Source organism: Mauremys mutica, chromosome 25, assembly GCF_020497125.1.
Source record: "Mauremys mutica isolate MM-2020 ecotype Southern chromosome 25, ASM2049712v1, whole genome shotgun sequence".
Classification (NCBI taxonomy): domain Eukaryota; kingdom Metazoa; phylum Chordata; order Testudines; family Geoemydidae; genus Mauremys; species Mauremys mutica.
Genome location: NC_059096.1, coordinates 1,755,101 through 1,771,335, shown reverse-complemented (window position 1 = coordinate 1,771,335; position 16,235 = coordinate 1,755,101). Strand labels below are relative to the sequence as shown.

The 16,235-nt window shown below is 52.5% G+C and overlaps 1 protein-coding gene across 7 annotated transcripts in view; it reads right to left on the bottom strand.

Moving 5' to 3' along the window:
• Nucleotides 1–16,235, bottom strand: part of ZNF385C (zinc finger protein 385C) — a 181,023-nt gene that overhangs the window by 158,633 nt on the left and 6,155 nt on the right. The window contains exon 1 of one of the 7 annotated variants that reach the window (XM_044999507.1): nt 12,753–13,045. The exons of the other annotated variants lie outside the window; for them this stretch is intronic. The gene's annotated coding sequence lies outside the window, so the exon portion shown is untranslated. Of the gene's footprint in view, nt 1–12,752; nt 13,046–16,235 lie in introns of those variants that run through there. 7 annotated transcript variants of the gene reach the window in all.

Genomic DNA, 16,235 nt, shown 5'->3' with positions numbered 1-16,235 from the left:
GAGCTCCAGCCCCATTCCACAAACGGATGATGAAATGAATGGCATGAAGAGATGAAGCAACTTTCCCAAGGTCGCCCAACGAGTCAACAGAGGAGTGCAGGTGCCCAAGCCACTGCTCCAACCACTAGGTACCACTCCCTCCTTGGCTGTTTGCTAAAATTCAGAAGTTAACATTAACTAACTGGCCTATGGATTTGCTGTATTCTCATTTTCTTTAAAACCATCCCTCTCTTCATTATAGAAAACTGGCGCCGGTGAAGACTCTCGATACCATACTCTGCTTACGGGCTTCCCAGAGGGGAGTGGGACAGTCGCTAAGTCTGTTCGCTATTTACCTGCTCCGGACCAGGAACGCGCAGGGATATGTCGTTCGAGTGTCACACACTACACCAAGCTGCTGGCTGTGGCCGAAGGATCAGCCCCAAAGAGGGACGTTATCAGCTCCCCTCTTCCCTGCCCCAAAGACCATCTCATCCCTCTGGCCCTAATCTAGTTTCCCAGATGAGACGCAGCTGCAGTGACCCGTAGAGAAGCCAGCCTCAACCTCCCGCGCTGCATCTCCAAGGCTTCAGAACTGCCCGTTCAGCAAACTCTGCCTCTCAGAGCAAAGATTAATCTGAGTGTCCTTTAATCCCCTAAAGCCCTTTCATAACGATGCTCAAAAATAAACCCAAAGCAGTTCCTAATACTTCTCGAAAATGCGCAGTGGGGCTATTTATAGGGTTTTGCCTTGTGTGCGACAGAGCACACACAGCTGCAGCGCGTCGACAGGATCCGGCTCGTGCACCTTTCCAAGGGGCTGTGCATTTCCGATCCGGCTCACAGAGTGAGTTAGGCACTCGGGTGGGATGCGGCATCGAGGCCACCGGCACGCAGGCTGGGACAGCAAACTCACAGAGGTTCCGAATCCCCCCTCCTCTCCTAGCAGCCGGACTGTAGAAAACAGAGAGCAGGAAGCAAAGTCTCCACAAGCCACTGCAAACACGTGGCCGAAGCAGCAGCGGCAGCCAGGAAAGAAGAGCCGCTAGCAAGCCCACAATACAGAAATGGAAGCCCCCCCCTCCAGGGAAGTTAGGCCACAGAAGAAAAGCAACAGGAGATGCCCCAACCATTGGGAGCTGGCTCAGAAGACAAGGCGCCTGGGGGTCGTTCCATGCCAAGGCTCTGTCCACACTGCACCTTGGGACGGAGGGATCCAGGGTCAGGCACGTGTGTGTCTGCGCAGAGCGTGGCTAATCAGCACTGCCGAGGCCCGGACTGGCAGACGGTTAGTTACCTTTGCTGGGCACAAGGCCCTAATCACATGTATGTAGCCAGCCTGGGCAGGCGTCCTTCCTCCCAGCTCCAGAGGGAACCCCCGAGTGCAGTGCTTGGGGGCCCGCCTGCTGGGCCCTCTGCCGAGGCACTGTGGGACAGCGGCCCCGGTGTTCCCAGAGTGCACTGCTGCAAACTCAGCCAGCCAGCGCGGCAGGTGCGGATGCACCGATGCGGGGGTGCTGCTGCGCTGACAGAGCGAGCCCCGTGACACAGCCGCCCCTCTGGCCGATTAGTGGCAGAGCGGTAACCGCACGGCGGGAAGGCTCCACGGTAACCTCCACGACAGCCCCAGGACCCGATGGCCAGATTCAGGCTGGAGCACCCGCTTAAGAACTGAGCGAACCTGCCTTCTTTAGAACACGGGGCCAGCGGGTCACGTGGCCATACACAGATTCAGCAGCTTGTTGGGCGCAAGGGGCAACAACGGGAGACTGTGGCTCTTTCCTAGCACGTATGGAGGAACACCCCACCCCCCCGACCTCTCCGTCAGCATGGCTCAGACTTCCACCCGGCAGGTTCGACAGAGTGAGAGCTACCAACATCAGCACGACCAGCCCTTTAACCACCTCCTACAACCACCACGCTGCAGGAGGACAGGAGACTAGACCATCTAGTGACATCCTGGAGAACATCTCCCGTCGGCACTGCTAGGGCCCAGGGCAATGGTTTTCCAGCTTCTACGGCGTTTGTGAGTAACTCCGCAAACACCCCTCCCTTCCCAGGGCACCATGCCCACTCCTCAGCCTGCTGCAAACACACTGCTGCAGCGGCACTTGGGAGCTCTGCCCTTCCCCCTCGGAGAAGGCCTGAATTCATCCTGTTTAAGTTTCTTCTCGCTCCGCCTGCTTTCGCTCTCAGTCACACTTTTCAATCTGCCTTGAAGCTCCCCCAAGAGCACTGATTTATCCAGCACAAGAGTCTCACCCCCAGAGCTGTAACTGAACCTCTGGGATGGATGAAAAAGGGCGCTCTGCCTGATCCCCACGGGAGGTGTTCTGACTGCCGCTGAGTTCATGGAGGGAGGGAAGCCGGAAGAGAATGCACCTTATTCACAGCATGTTCTGCACACGCACAGCCCGCGTTTAGGAACAGCTGTGAACCTTGGGGAAGAATGGGCTAAAACAGAGCTAATGATTTGAATGCACATACGTGTACACACACACACACACACACACAGCCAGCCCCTCTTCGCACCAGGCTGAGAGCCGACACTGCCAGAAACGAAGTGCCGGCATTAACTTTACAAGTGTTTAATGAACTTTGTCAGTGAGCGCTGATTTCCTGCAGGCAGGAAGGCGCCCACACACTCCTCTCCCTCTTCCTCCCCCCACAACACACACCGATCAGATGAGCCTGGTCGGAGAGACCGGGCTGGGTTTTTCAGGCTGCTCTGCAGCGGCCTAGCTCTGCTCCCACTGAAGTCAATGGAAGTGCCGCTGAGTTCGCTCAGTGCCAAGTGCTTTACGAAATCCAACCCGGAGCAGGTAATAAAACATCCAGGAATGAGTTCCGGCGGCAAGCACAACCTCCTCCGCTTCCCCCAGGCGTCCCACCAAGACGTGCTGTGTCTTCAGTGCCTGTGACACCCCGCCACACAACACAAAGTGCAATCCCACTGCCTCCCACACACTCAAATCCTGATGCCCCGATTCACTGCTGCCCCCTAGCCAGACTTCCATTGACGTTAGTGGGAGTTCTGCTTGAGTAAGGACCTTGGGATTTGCACCAGTGGGACAAGGTCCCTGGTGTAGGGATAATATCTTGCTGTAGGTTTGTGCAATAGTGAGCAGGCTGTCAGAACTCAATAAATAACAATGCAATAGCCGCTAGTCACACCAAGGTCACAGCATAAACACACATGATATATGACCTACACTTCTCCCCGTCCTGGAGTCTGTCTCTACTGTTAACTTAAACACCACATACACACAAACCTCAGCCTGAGCTTCTCTGTGCTTGGCTGTTTCTAAAGTTGCTACATACAGGACTTCCTCTGTCCCTGCCCCTATGTCTCTGCCTTAGAGAGATGTACAACATTTTTAAACACCTACATTGGCGCTTACAAGTTCCACCTGGTCTAGTTGTCAGGGTGAGCCAGTAGAACAGCTCTGCATCTCTTGGCCAAGATTTTCAGGTGAGTGACTAATGATCTCAGGTGCCTCTGTTTTTCAGTACTCAACGTGAGAATGGCTAAAAGGGGGACAGAAACAGGATGGGGACAACTCTCCTCATGTGGTCCCCTTTGAGCATTTCAGCTGCATTTTGTGTTTCTCTGCATAGGACAAGCATAATCTCAGAACAGTTGACTAAGAATTGGAAATCTCAGGCACGCTTGTACATGTAGATCGATATATATTTAGTACAACAGTGTGTTCAATAAAAAAACCCCGATGTCCCTCATTCAGAGTCCAGGGCTTGAGAGGGACGCCCACCGGCATGTATTTCCAGTCCCCCTAGACCAGTGGTTCTCAACCTATTTACCACTGTGGGCTGCATATGCAGCTCTCTGTGTTATGTGGGCCACATCCACACGATACATATACTACCTGTATGGGCCAGATGTCCCATGGGCTGCGCGGTGTGCTGATTGGGCCGCAAGTGGCCCATGGGTTGAGAACCACTGGCCACAGATTGTTTCCCTGCTCAGATGGGGAGCTCCCTCCCTTCTCTGTGCATATTGTTCTGTGTCCCTGACTTCACTGGTGCTTCCAGTCAGTGCTATCCTGCTCAACCCGGCTCAGTGGTCACTCATGCGTCCTCACACTGCAGCCGTTCACGCTCCTTGAGAGGTCTCATCACGACAAGTGAAAATAGCCAGGCAGCCGCTTTGATTGCTGGCGTTGCTAACAGTCCCTCTTTGCAGCGTTGATTCACTCAGCAGCCTTCTTGCGGCTCTCAGGATGGCTTGTTTGGACGTCTCTGGGGGAAGTGTTCTCTTGCTGTGGCTGGATGAAGTGTGCTATTCCAGCCCACACCTCTGCTTTATCAGCGTCAGCCAGAGATGGTCAGCGAGCAGAAAAACCCTGCTGGCCAGGGAGACGGAGGGAGTGTGAACTACCCTAAAGCTTTCAGGATGCAAATCAGCCAGTTAGCTGAGCTGCCGGGAGGTATGAGCCATGCAGCAAACAGATGTAACCGAGAAAGGCATTTTGCTGAAAACACACCTGTTCTCTTGTGGAGGGAAAAGGGTCCTCTTTCCCAGGAACATGGGAGTCTCCCGGGTACCCCGATTCTCTCAGTACTGCAGCTATTCAAACAGAAACGCTAGCTAGCCAGGTTCTCCCATCCCTGTGGCTCCTGACGCTCCACGGCATTACAGCTGCTCTGTCTAGGCACGCCAACGGCCCTTTGCACTGCATGAGTCAAAGAACATTCATGTTTAAATAGTCTTTTTGCTGGACGTCAGACCTCCTGGGTCCTATTCCTGGCTCTGCCACTTGTCTCAGTGTGTCACCATGGGCAAGTCACTTCTCACTGGTCCCAAGCCTGGTAACAAGGAGCTATTTATACTTACTGACCTCAACTGGGATTTGCAAAGGAGCCTGAAAGTTTTAGGTGCTTAAATCCCACTGAAAGACAATGGGAATTGGGTGCCTCCAAGCTGCTCTGAAGCTCCCACCCCCGTGGGCGTAATGCATGTTCACTGAGGTCTGTATGACGGAAAGCGTAAAGCAGCGGTTCTCAAGCTGGGGGTCAGGACCCCAAAGGGGGTCACGATCCTGTTTTACTGGGGTGCCCAGGACTGGCTTAGACTTGCTGAGGCCCAGGGCCGAAGTCTGAGGGCTTCAGCCCTGGGCGGCAGGGCTCAGGTTACAGGCCCCCTGCCCTCGGGCTTCGGCTTCGACCCCTACATCCATGGCGGTGGGGCTCGGGCTTTGGCCTCTCCCCCTGGGGCAGCAGGACTAGGGCGGGCTGAGGCTCTGTCGCTCCCCCCCCAGCAGGGTCGTGTAGTAATTTCTCCTTTCAGAAGGGGGTCGGAGAATAAGTTCGAGAACCCCTGGCGTAAAGTATCATTAGGAGCCAAGCAAAGCCTTGTTATGCACGGAGCTAAAGCCCCACTGGGATTGGTAGGTTTGACCTCACCCCTCAATAAACATAAACACAAGCCCCCGCCGCAGACAGAAGGGGGCTGAACGCACTGGCTGACTATTGTTTGGGCAGGTGCACGTGTGTGCGCGGCAAGAGAAACCTCACAGCACGTGAGATCAGACACAAACAGACTGAGCGAGAGACCCAGTCTGACGGAGGAGCTAACAGCACGTGGCTGACCCTGGAAGAAAGCTGGGGAGAGGTTTTTGGGACAGGGGTCCAGGCTGAAAAGCTGTGAGCAAAAGAAGCCGTTTCCTGCTGTTTGATTCCCTCTGAGTTCAGAGACACGGGGACTTTGGACAGTCTTTGTAAATAAACAAAACTGCACCAAAGACCTACCTGACTATCACCAACTTGTATTCTCACTGGGGACATCCACAGGCCCAAACTCCAGCTAGCCTCTCGGGCTGAAAGGGGGCAATGGTCTTGTCATGGCAGGAGTTGTTACACAGTCTTACATATTGTTTTCTTAGTGCGTGAGCCGTGGGCAGTCTTTGAAGAAATGCAGCATCATTCTCAGTTCTGTGATGAAGACCTTGTTGGGAGGAGCTGTTGAAAACTAAAGGGGAGAGTCAACTCTCCTACAATCTCTCTAACTAGAGTCAATTCTTGCTCCCCGGAAACTGGGTGTTAGTGTTTTGGACAGAGGTTCCTGAAAGAAGGTATTGCTTGCATGCTGTTTGTGACCATCTCTGTTCCAGGACTAGCGTAGCAAGTTACACTAAAGCACACCCACATTCCACCTCACTAACTTCTCCTCCAATGGGAACTTGACCAGCAAGGACCTGAAATCTGCTACCACTCCACAAAGGGGCAACAGTATTTATTAATATGGGAAATTACGAATAAGTCTTGGAAGCCAGTTCCAGAGCATGAATTGCTGAACAGGACAACATATTCAAAAGGACCCAAGAGGTCATGACTGGGCTGGCATTTTCACTCATTCCTGGCATGCGCTATGTAAGCAACAGGCTGAGGAAGGAGGGTTTTGCTGGGGTTTTATTTATTTATTTTTAAGCACTTCAGAGTCCATCAAAAGTAACTTCAAGAATATAACAAACAGTAAATCTTCTGTACTGCAAATGCTTGCAGCAGTTCAAACAAATGCAAAGTAGCTGCTCTCCTGCCCAAAACAAACAGCATGTGTGTGTCGCTCTCTCTGGGAGTGCTGTGTTTCTTGGAGAGATGAGACGGGGCGCAAGCAGCCTGGGGAACAGATGACAAACGTTAATGGGAAGAAGTGTTACTACTTCAAAAGGAGGATTTGAGTCAGACAGCCCGAGCAAATCCAGCGCCACACCAACGCAGTTGTTCCCGTTCCAAATAAGCAAATAACCTGTTAAAAGGCACTTGGCTCCTGTGGGCGAGGAAGCAGAGAACCGGAGTCCCGCAGCTACACGCCTGGTTCCCAACTCACAGCTGCTTGGCGGCTTGTGAACTAATGAGGTGCTGGGTCTTTGCTCTATTTCCAAGCACACACAAGACAAGATCACATCACAAGAACCATCAGCATCTTTCCTGGCAGGCTCAGCAGAGGGAACAAGAACGAAACAGACCCTGCGGAATACATCCCCCTCCACTGGTAATTACTATTGGGGGTGAGGGGTTGATGAGATCACAGGGTCGGTTGATGAAGGTCACTGTGTCGACACAAGGTACTTCGACTCCTGGAAGGCATTTGAGTTAGTCCTGCATGATACCAGCCATGCAGAACCCTGCCTAAAATCAACGCTGGCAGTGTGGGCTAGTGGGTAGCACACTGGAGCTGGGACTCAGGAGAACAAGGTTCTACTCCCAGCTCTGCCTGCTGGGTAACGGGGCCAGCTCACCATTCCATACCTCAGTTTCCCCCCCGCTGTAAAACGAGGATAACACTGATCCACTGATGAAACGCACTATATAAAAGAGGAAGTGATTATAATAAATGGATTTTAAATGGTTAACGGGTAGATCTCAGAGCCACTGTAAATGGGAAATCATCTTCCCTCCGGGATCTGTTCTTGGCCTGAAGTTATTCAATATCTTGGAAGAAAACAGAAAACCACAGCTGGCAAAACGTGCAGAGGACGTAAAGATCAGCAGAGTAGTAAACAGCACAGGGGCCAGGTCACTTATACGGCGCAACCTGCATTGCTTCATAAGGCGGCTCGTACAGCCAATGCAGGTCATCCACCTAGGAACAAATGGGACTGCGCTGGGATGCAGGGACACTGCAGAGAATCAGGGCCAAGGTCGATAACCCAACTGAACACGCACTCCCACCGCCATGCTGCAGCTAAGAGGGCAGACGCCGTCCTCGGATGTACAGGCAAGCGAACGTCAGACAGGAGCAGGGCAGTGGTGTCACCCCTGGGCACGGCACTAGCCAGCCCGTTCCTGGATACGGCGCCCAGGTCCGTGCGTCATTCACAAAGGATGTTGACAAACTGGAAAGGGTTCAGAAAAGAGCTACGAGAACAAGCCCAGGTCTGGGAACCCTGATCGGAACTAGAGGCCTAAGCAGCTCAGCCTATTAGTTCAACCTTCTCTGGGACAAGAAGTGATTTGATCGTGGCCTGTACGTACCTACCGGGGGAAGAGATTTCTGATGGCCGTGGGCTCTTTGCTCTAGCAGATACGGGCAGAACAAGGGCCAGTGGCTGGAAGCAGAAGCCAGACACACTGAGGCTAGAAAGAAGGAACATGTTAAAAGTGAGCGTTACTAGCACTGGCCTAGCTGCCCTAGGGCCATGGCAGATTCTCCACCACGTGAAGTCTTTAAATCACACCTGGAGGCTGTAAATCTGCATCACGCCCATAACTGGGGTTTGAAATCACCAGCCAAGAGTCTCGGCTCCTGCGAGGCCGGAGGCCAGACAAAATCCCTGTAGTGGCCCCTTCTGGCCGTCACAGCTGTGAACAATGTATATCACAGTGCTGCCTAGAAGCCCCCACTGAGCTCAGAGCCCAGACATGGTGTGAGAGCATCTCGGCCCCACAGAGCAAAGTCAAGACAGGCAAAGGCACGGGGGGAACTGAGGCACAGAGAGATGAAGTGACTTACCCAAGGTCACACAGAGAGTCCGTGGCAGAGCCAGGAACTGAACCCACATTCCCAGTCTCAGCCCAGAGCACCCCTCCTGTCAGTTCTGTATCCCAGACACACCCTTCTGCTGAGCAACTCCACTCTGCCGCGACAGGGGAATGGGTTTTTTACATCTCTAATTGCTACCGTTCCACTCCTTCCTCCCCCCTACCCACCTTCCAGCCTTTTGCCTTGACGTGACTTGCTGATGAAGCGAGGAGAGTGGAGGATGCTCGCAGTGATGTATGCGGGAGTGGGACTTCGTCTTCAATTATTCCTCTTGCTAACATGACACACCCATGAATTACAGCCTGCACTTGCAACGAATTACAGAAGCAAAGTCATCCAGGGACCAACATGGCAGAGCTCTCTGCAATGTCAGGTGCCAGTAATTACTCGCAGGCTCAAATATCCAAGGGAAGTTATGTGGATGGGGCCACTGAGACAGGTTCACATCCAGAACTTTAAATCACTCGTGCAACCCCTCCTGAGATCACATGCACGTTTGTCGGGCACGCACAGTGCATGCAATTACAGCAACATAAACTCTGTCATTTGATGGCCTCCAGCCAGGGCACTTCATGGTGGGATCCTGTCGGATCTCATGAGCTCAGCGAGGTCGCTAGAGCCGTGCATTAGATGGTTCAGCAGTCGGCACTCCTGGGGGTTGCTCTGGTGCCCGGGAAGAGCGTAAATGTCTAAATCCCAACTGAGCCAAAGCCCAGCAGTGAAGGGAGGGCTAACTGCAGGTGCTGTCCGTCCTTCAGAGGAGATGTAAAGACCAGGTCCTGAGCATTCATGGTTATTGACTGACATGGTCATGATGGCGTTTTTCACACAAGTCAAGGAACGAACGCTGGTGCCCGGGGAAAAGGCTTCGGAGCGCAGCACCGCCAAGCCAGCCCATTCAGAGTGCAATGGCGAGTAGGGACCCTCCTGCACAAGCCACGGCAAACAAGCCGTGGTGCTCCGCCAAGGACGGCTGTAGATTATCCCCGAGGCCGCCATTCCGTGATCCCAGCACCCAGCTCTTAATGCTGCGCATGAGGAAGACACTGTCCCGTTGGGTCACCCTTGTAGCAGTCACGCTGGTTTCCCCACAGGACAGGAACCAAGGAGAATGAAGCAGCGACGTCCTCTAAAACGGGGTTGATTCCAAGAGATGACGAGCTGCAACTCGGGGGTTTGAGCCCCTCAGAACGGGGACAGGGCAGACGCTGATCCCTGGCTGCTGCTTTTCACCACGGCGAACAATGACGCTCTTAGCAGGGCCACACTCCCTCTCTCAGCTGCCTCTAGCAAGGCTAAGCGGCCCAGGGTTCGCAGTGCAGACACACCCTTCGTGGCAGCTCTCTCTGACCAGCACTAGCCACCTTAGTCCCTGGACTGAATTTAAGGGCTTTCCAGAGCGAACCAGCACCTACGGGAGACTTTGCTCCTGAAGAGACCACATCTCCCCTGGCGCCAGCCTCCTCCCTATTTACTTTATTTATCAATGCTGTGCATTCTAATCCAGTCATTCAGCTCATGAGAATCAAGACTTTGCAACTCTCTGAAAGTTCCCAGGTTTCAGTGATCACATGAAATGCTAATTAGCAGAGCAACTCTGCGGCTCTTTTCAACCTAAAACTCACATTTACCCTTTCAACAGAACTTCTGCTTCACAGAAAGGCCTGTGGGTTAACGAAATGTTTGAAGTTCACCTGCGGCTGCATCTAGTGCTGGGTGATCGGTTACTGCCCCCTGACAAGCCTGCTAGGGCTCTGCAGGGTTGATTTTTCTCATCCTCATTAAATGCTCAGAGTCCTCCATGACATCTAGCCTGTGAACTCATTCCAGGGAACTTCTCTCCTTCCAAGTGGGCAGCGAGGAGGGACACTCATGTGGGAAGCACCACCCAGAGTGGTTGCTGATGCCAGGACAGACCCCTCTGTCTGAAGGAATTCTGTTAAATGATGATTGACAGAGAGAGACAAGGGATGAAGGGGGCAGGCAGGGACTGAAGATGGGGTGATGGTCAGAGCAAGCAGCCAATTAGCACAGTCCAGACAAAGCCCCAGCCAGGTCTCTGAATGTCCAAAGATCCCTGCTAGTGTGGTGGGAGCGGGGTGCACTCAGAGTTAACACCCTGCTCTTAGGAAAAGCACACAGGGAACCTAAGTGTTCCCAGGTGTCAGATTTCCATGACAGGTGACAGACACCAATAGAGCATCCCCTAAAACTGGCCTGAAACTTTCCATTCAGCACTGACGCAGCGGGAAAGACGTCCCCTATTCAAACCCCAACATCTCCCATCACAACACCAGCCAGCTTCAACCCTGCTCCGCTCGGAAGAGCGACACCGCAGAAGCTGTCTGGGGACCGGAATACAGCCAGAGACACTGACCTGCCACCTCAGGGAGCTACACCGCTATCTGAAAGAGAGGTGCTCACGAGCAGCACCGGACGCTGCGCCCTGCCAGGGAGCTGCCCGTTCTCCAGACCCCAACCTCCGATAAAGGTCGAGGGTTCCAAGAGTGATTCACGATTTTGGGGGTCACGTGGCTTTTCCAGTAGATGCTGAGCACCCACCCCTTGAAATCCAGGCCCCTTGAAGGTATCCCAAGTTGGGGACCTAAAAACGGAAGTGCCCCAAATTGTTGGGAACAGCTTGGCCAGACTGTCCTTAATAAATTGCCAGCCAGGGCAGGGAAACGCAGCAGCCAGCTTGCTCAGCACATTAAGACTTGCAAAACAAAGAAGGACCCATGTCTTTTCACCCTCCCTAAGCGGCTCTTCTCTCCTCTCTGCCCTCCACCCCTCTGCTGCTCCTTGTGAATAAAACAAGCATCGCTTCAGATCCAAATTCCATACCCTGGGAAGTACAACATTAAAGACTGACCATGGAGCCAAACTGAGCAAAAACTAGTTTGGTTTCATTCCTCCAAGACCCGCTGGTAAAAGGAACCCAGCTGTTTTTCTACAGGAAATAACATATACACTTATGCCTTCACATACCACCACTGCACCAACAGGATCACATTAGCCTTTTTATACATTCATACCAAAGCAGCAGCAGCAGCTCTCAGCACTGAGATAGACTGGGAGGGGCGGGGGGGGGGGGGAATAGATTAACATTAAAACTTAACCTAGAAAAAGTTCCCATTATCAACTAATTTTAAGAGAGTTCCCATAATTAGGGCAGGGAAATCGAGACTTGGGAACATTCTCCTTTTCAAACCAGAGCAAATTTGTTCCAATGCAGTTTAAAGTTCCAGGCTGATCTCCGGTTTAGCAAACTGCCCCTTCCTTTCTGCCTTTCCAGAGATGCCCACGGCGGGGACCAGCCTCCCCTCCACCTGGGCTGCGCAGCTGCCACCAAGTTTGAACTTTGAGCCGCTCCCAGAGCTGGGATGCTTTCCAGGAAGTTAACAGCAGCAACCCACCCTACAGGACCCCAGTTACTATTATTGCTACAGTTCCACTCCTTCCTCCCCCGTACCCACCTTCCAGCCTTTTGCCTTGACGTGACTTGCTGATGAAGCGAGGAGAGTGGAGGATGCTCGCAGCGATGTACGCGGGAGTGGGACTTCGCCTTCAATCATTTCTGTATTATGTATCGTTTGTATTGTGGTAGCACCAGGCAACCCCCAGCCCCACTGTGCTACACAACATCTGCCCCTGGCACTGTAGCTCCTCCGTCAGGCAGGGCAGGGCCATCACGCAGATGGGGAACTGAGGCACACAGAGCCTAGCCCAAGGTCACGGGGAGTCTGCAGGAGCAGGGAACTGAACTCAAGCCCCCTAAACCCCAGGACAGAGCTCTAACGACCGCGCCTTCCTTCCTCTCTTTTAGCATGAGAGGCCCCTTCCTCCCACACAATGAGCCTGTGAGGCCCGTGGGATTCTGGAAAATTAATTCCTCCTTAATTGCTTAATTGCACACTGAGGAGCGTTGAAAGAGTTTGGGTCTCTTCTGCGTCATGCAGCACAAGCATCGTGTCTGGCAGCGACTACTGGCCTGTGCTGATGCGCCAGAAAGCAGGATACCAGCCTGGAAGGACCACTCGTCTGTCCTCCTGCGACATGACGTGAGATATTGACTAGCTGGACAGTGCCATTACACCAGGGCCTGCTACTGTCAGAACCTTCAGGTCTGGAGGCGAAAGGAACGAGGGACAAACACAAGGAGATCACTGGGATTTAGAAAACATTGCAACACCTGAATATGGACCAAGCAAATTCAGAGAGGCGAGTACTGCCCCTGTGGCATCCTGCCGCGAGAACTCGAGGCAAGCTTTACCTGCAGGGACACAGGAACGAGGAATTTCCCAGTGCACGACAGTAATTTCGGCATGTCTCTACAGCTGGCCTTTGCAGCCTCCCAAGACTCCAGGAGGCTCCTGCAATATACAGATTTTTTTTTTTAAAACGACTCACAAGTAAATTGTTGTGGTGCCTGTAAAAAATGAGCACTTGTTACCATGCAGCCATGGAGCAAATTTCCTTGAGAGCACAGATGTAATTCTTGAGAGGGGCTCCTTGACGTATAAATTATAACACTATTTTGGATGCAATCTAAGAACATCAGACAAAGAAAACAGCCTTTGTACATCACAGTGTTAGTTCTAAATTGACAAAGAGAACCTCGTGGGCTTTGTTCCTCCGCCCCAGGCTGCACATTTTGCATTTTTTACTTTGCCACGAAATGATGAAGAGCCTGTGGAACAGTGGGCTCAAGGTATGCAAACGCCAAACGGCGGCAGTGCCAGAAAAACAGCTCCATGGGATTCTTCGTTAGCTAAAAAAAAATAACAAATCATATGTTGAGACACAGGTGAATGTTCAGAACTAAAAGCAAATCAAAGCAAAAGGCAATGCAAAGCAACGCTGTCAGGGTTTTCGGTCCAGTGTAGAGAAGGGTTGAACATACGCCTTGGTTTACTGAGGCAGGCTGACAGTACACGGGATGCTTTTTAAAATATAGATAGAGATACATCCCCAGGGCTGCAAGAATAAATTAAAGGCAAAAGAAGGAAAGAATCCAAGAAATGCAGATCTTTCTCATGGGGTAGCTATATTTCAAATTCTAGCCACAGCATCCAGTGTCCCTTTGCAGGCAATAAGTTAGCAGCAAGCGTGTTCATTTTGTGTGGTTGCTACTTGCTGCATCATTAGTGCCGTTAGGAATACTTTATAACGAGAGACCCTTAGCAAAACATTTATGTAACCATTTAGGGAGCAATCCGGGCCCTACTGAAGTCAGGGGGAGTTTTGCCGCTGACTTCAAGGGGGCCAAGGTTTCACCCTTAAGAATTAAGCCTCAGGACGCCTGAGTTGTCAGTTCAAATCCGATCTCAGGTGTGTGGGAATAAACAGGGAGAAGTAAACTATCAACTTCAGTGCAGTTACTCCAGAATTACATCCACATGCCGGAGATCAGAATCTGGCTGCACATCAGTGCGGATCTACGCACAGAAGACACACCAGTGTCACGAAACCAAAGCTACCATTTCGGTAGAGCCAGGGCCGGCTCCAGTGTTTTTGCTGTCCCAAGCAGCAAAAAAAAACAAAACAACCCAACAAAACCCACGATCATTCTTTGGCGGCAATTCGGGGGCAGGTCCTTCCCTCCAAGAGGGACTGGGGGATCCGCTGCCGAAGAGCCGGCCATGCCACCCATCCCGTTGGCCGCCCCAAGCACCTGCTTGCTGCGCTGGTGCCTGGAGCCGGCCCTGGTGCTCACGCTGGGGAAGGAGAAGTCCGCTCTGCACCTGCCCCAGGGCCGTCCAGAGGATTCAGGGGGCCTGGGGTCTTCGGCAGCATGGGGCCCCTGGGCGGAAGGACCCCCAGCTGTGGGTTTTCGGGACACTTCGGCGGCATGGGGCCCCCAGGCGGAAGGACCCCCCCACCACGGGTCTTTGGGGCACTTCGGCGGCGGGTCCCGGCTAGAACTGGGCCTGGCTAGAGCTTTGCTGGCTGAGGTTACGGAACGATCCCCCAGGAAGGAAGGAAGGTCAGGAAAAAAGACCAAGACATCCCAAGCTTACGGGGGCGGAAAGAATCCCAGCAGGACCCACACACAGTATCACCATCTGAACTGGGCAGCCCCAGGAGAGCACTGCAGAGCGAGATAAATAAACCCGTCCTCCCAGCCGCAGCCCCCCCGCCGCTTAACCAATGTTCTAGCACCGTCTTGCTGAAAGGGTCCCTTTCGGGTCACCAAGATTCAACCGCAGGCCACAACACTCGAGTCTGCAAATCCTAACCCAAGTCCCCGCCCCCAGCTTTGCTGGAGTTGGGCCCAAGGCTCCGAGCCTGCAATGGGATCCCCCCGCCTGTGCAGACCCCCAAGCGGGCACACTGATCCGTGCGAGGACGGCACGCATCACGGGACGTCAGGTTAGAGTGACCAGTGCCCGGCCCCTTTAAGCACTGACAGTCTGTTCAGGGGGTCAATGGGGCTGGCCCTGGTTGTATAGCAGCTGACTAGCGTGTGCCCCCAAAGGACGGGGCAGCCACAGGGCTTGTGCCAGCTTATTAGTCTGACTTTGATCCTAAGCTTAACAAATCTCCTGTTTTCAAACGCTCCTTGGCCTGGGAGCGCAACACCAGCACGTTCCCGGCCCTGATCGCCACGGCAGGCGCAAGAGCCTCCTTCTTTCCAGCGTCCGTCTTCTGACCCAGCCTCCTCGGCCTGGACTCGGCCATTTTCGTTCTCCTTTCGGTGGCTGGTTATTATTTAGCTCTGCAAAAGAGCCTTGAGAGTCAGTTTACAGGGCGGAAGCCATCCAAAAAGAAGGGGGCAGGGAAAATCCCCTGTTGTTCTGTTCCCAGCAGATTGAACTGGGCCATTTGGACGCAGAGGGAAAAGCAGAACCAGCCCTCCAAGCTTAACTGCATTGTGCGCTGATCGCATATGTTCAAACCAAAACAACCCTCAAACGCTCGTGTGTTGTGTGATGACTTTAACAAAGGAACCTAAACAAGACGGGCTGGACATGGCGTAAAGCAGCTGCTTCCCAAGACACGCTGCTTCGAAAGGAAAGGGCAAAATGCAAGGGGGGAGGGACGTATGCCAAGCAAAGGCAATAAATACAGGACCTCACCGCCAATGGGTTTAACCTTTACAGCACAATGCTGCTCCCACCAATATGAATGGGAATTTTGCTCATAACTTCATAAGAAGCAGAAGCTGTCATGATTTTATGGGGTCTCAAACTATTCGGTGTCAAGGCCCCAGCTCCAGGAGTCATGTGGTATGGGAGAATCTCAGTTTTCATTGTAAAAGAACGTTTCTGGCCCTTGTGGGCACAGAGAAAAGTGCGACCTGCTAAAGGCTCAGAAATTAGAACTCGGCCACCCAACATTTTTTGATCTCGCGCTTTCTAAGCCAATCCCATAATTTCTGAACATCTGGAGTTAAGAACCTTGCCAGCGCAAAACCATCACTTGAGCTAGCGAAGGAGCTGAGGCGTGCTCAGGCCAATGCATCAGGATGCAATTAGAACAGCTACGTCATTTTTTACAAGTGCATCCTCACCTACTAATTATAGCCCAGTGTAATTTAACTATCCTATAAAATTTCACCCTGAAGACCTCTATTTTTTCTCCTATTTGAAAGCATAAGAGTATTTATTTTAAATATATGTACAGAAAACAAAATGCCCTGAGCCCATTGCTAAATTCAATGGCATTCCAGGCCGGACATTCGAATTTTATCATCCAGACAGTTACATTTCACGGTAAACGTAATGTTCTGTTCTCAGTATCCCACAGAACTGTG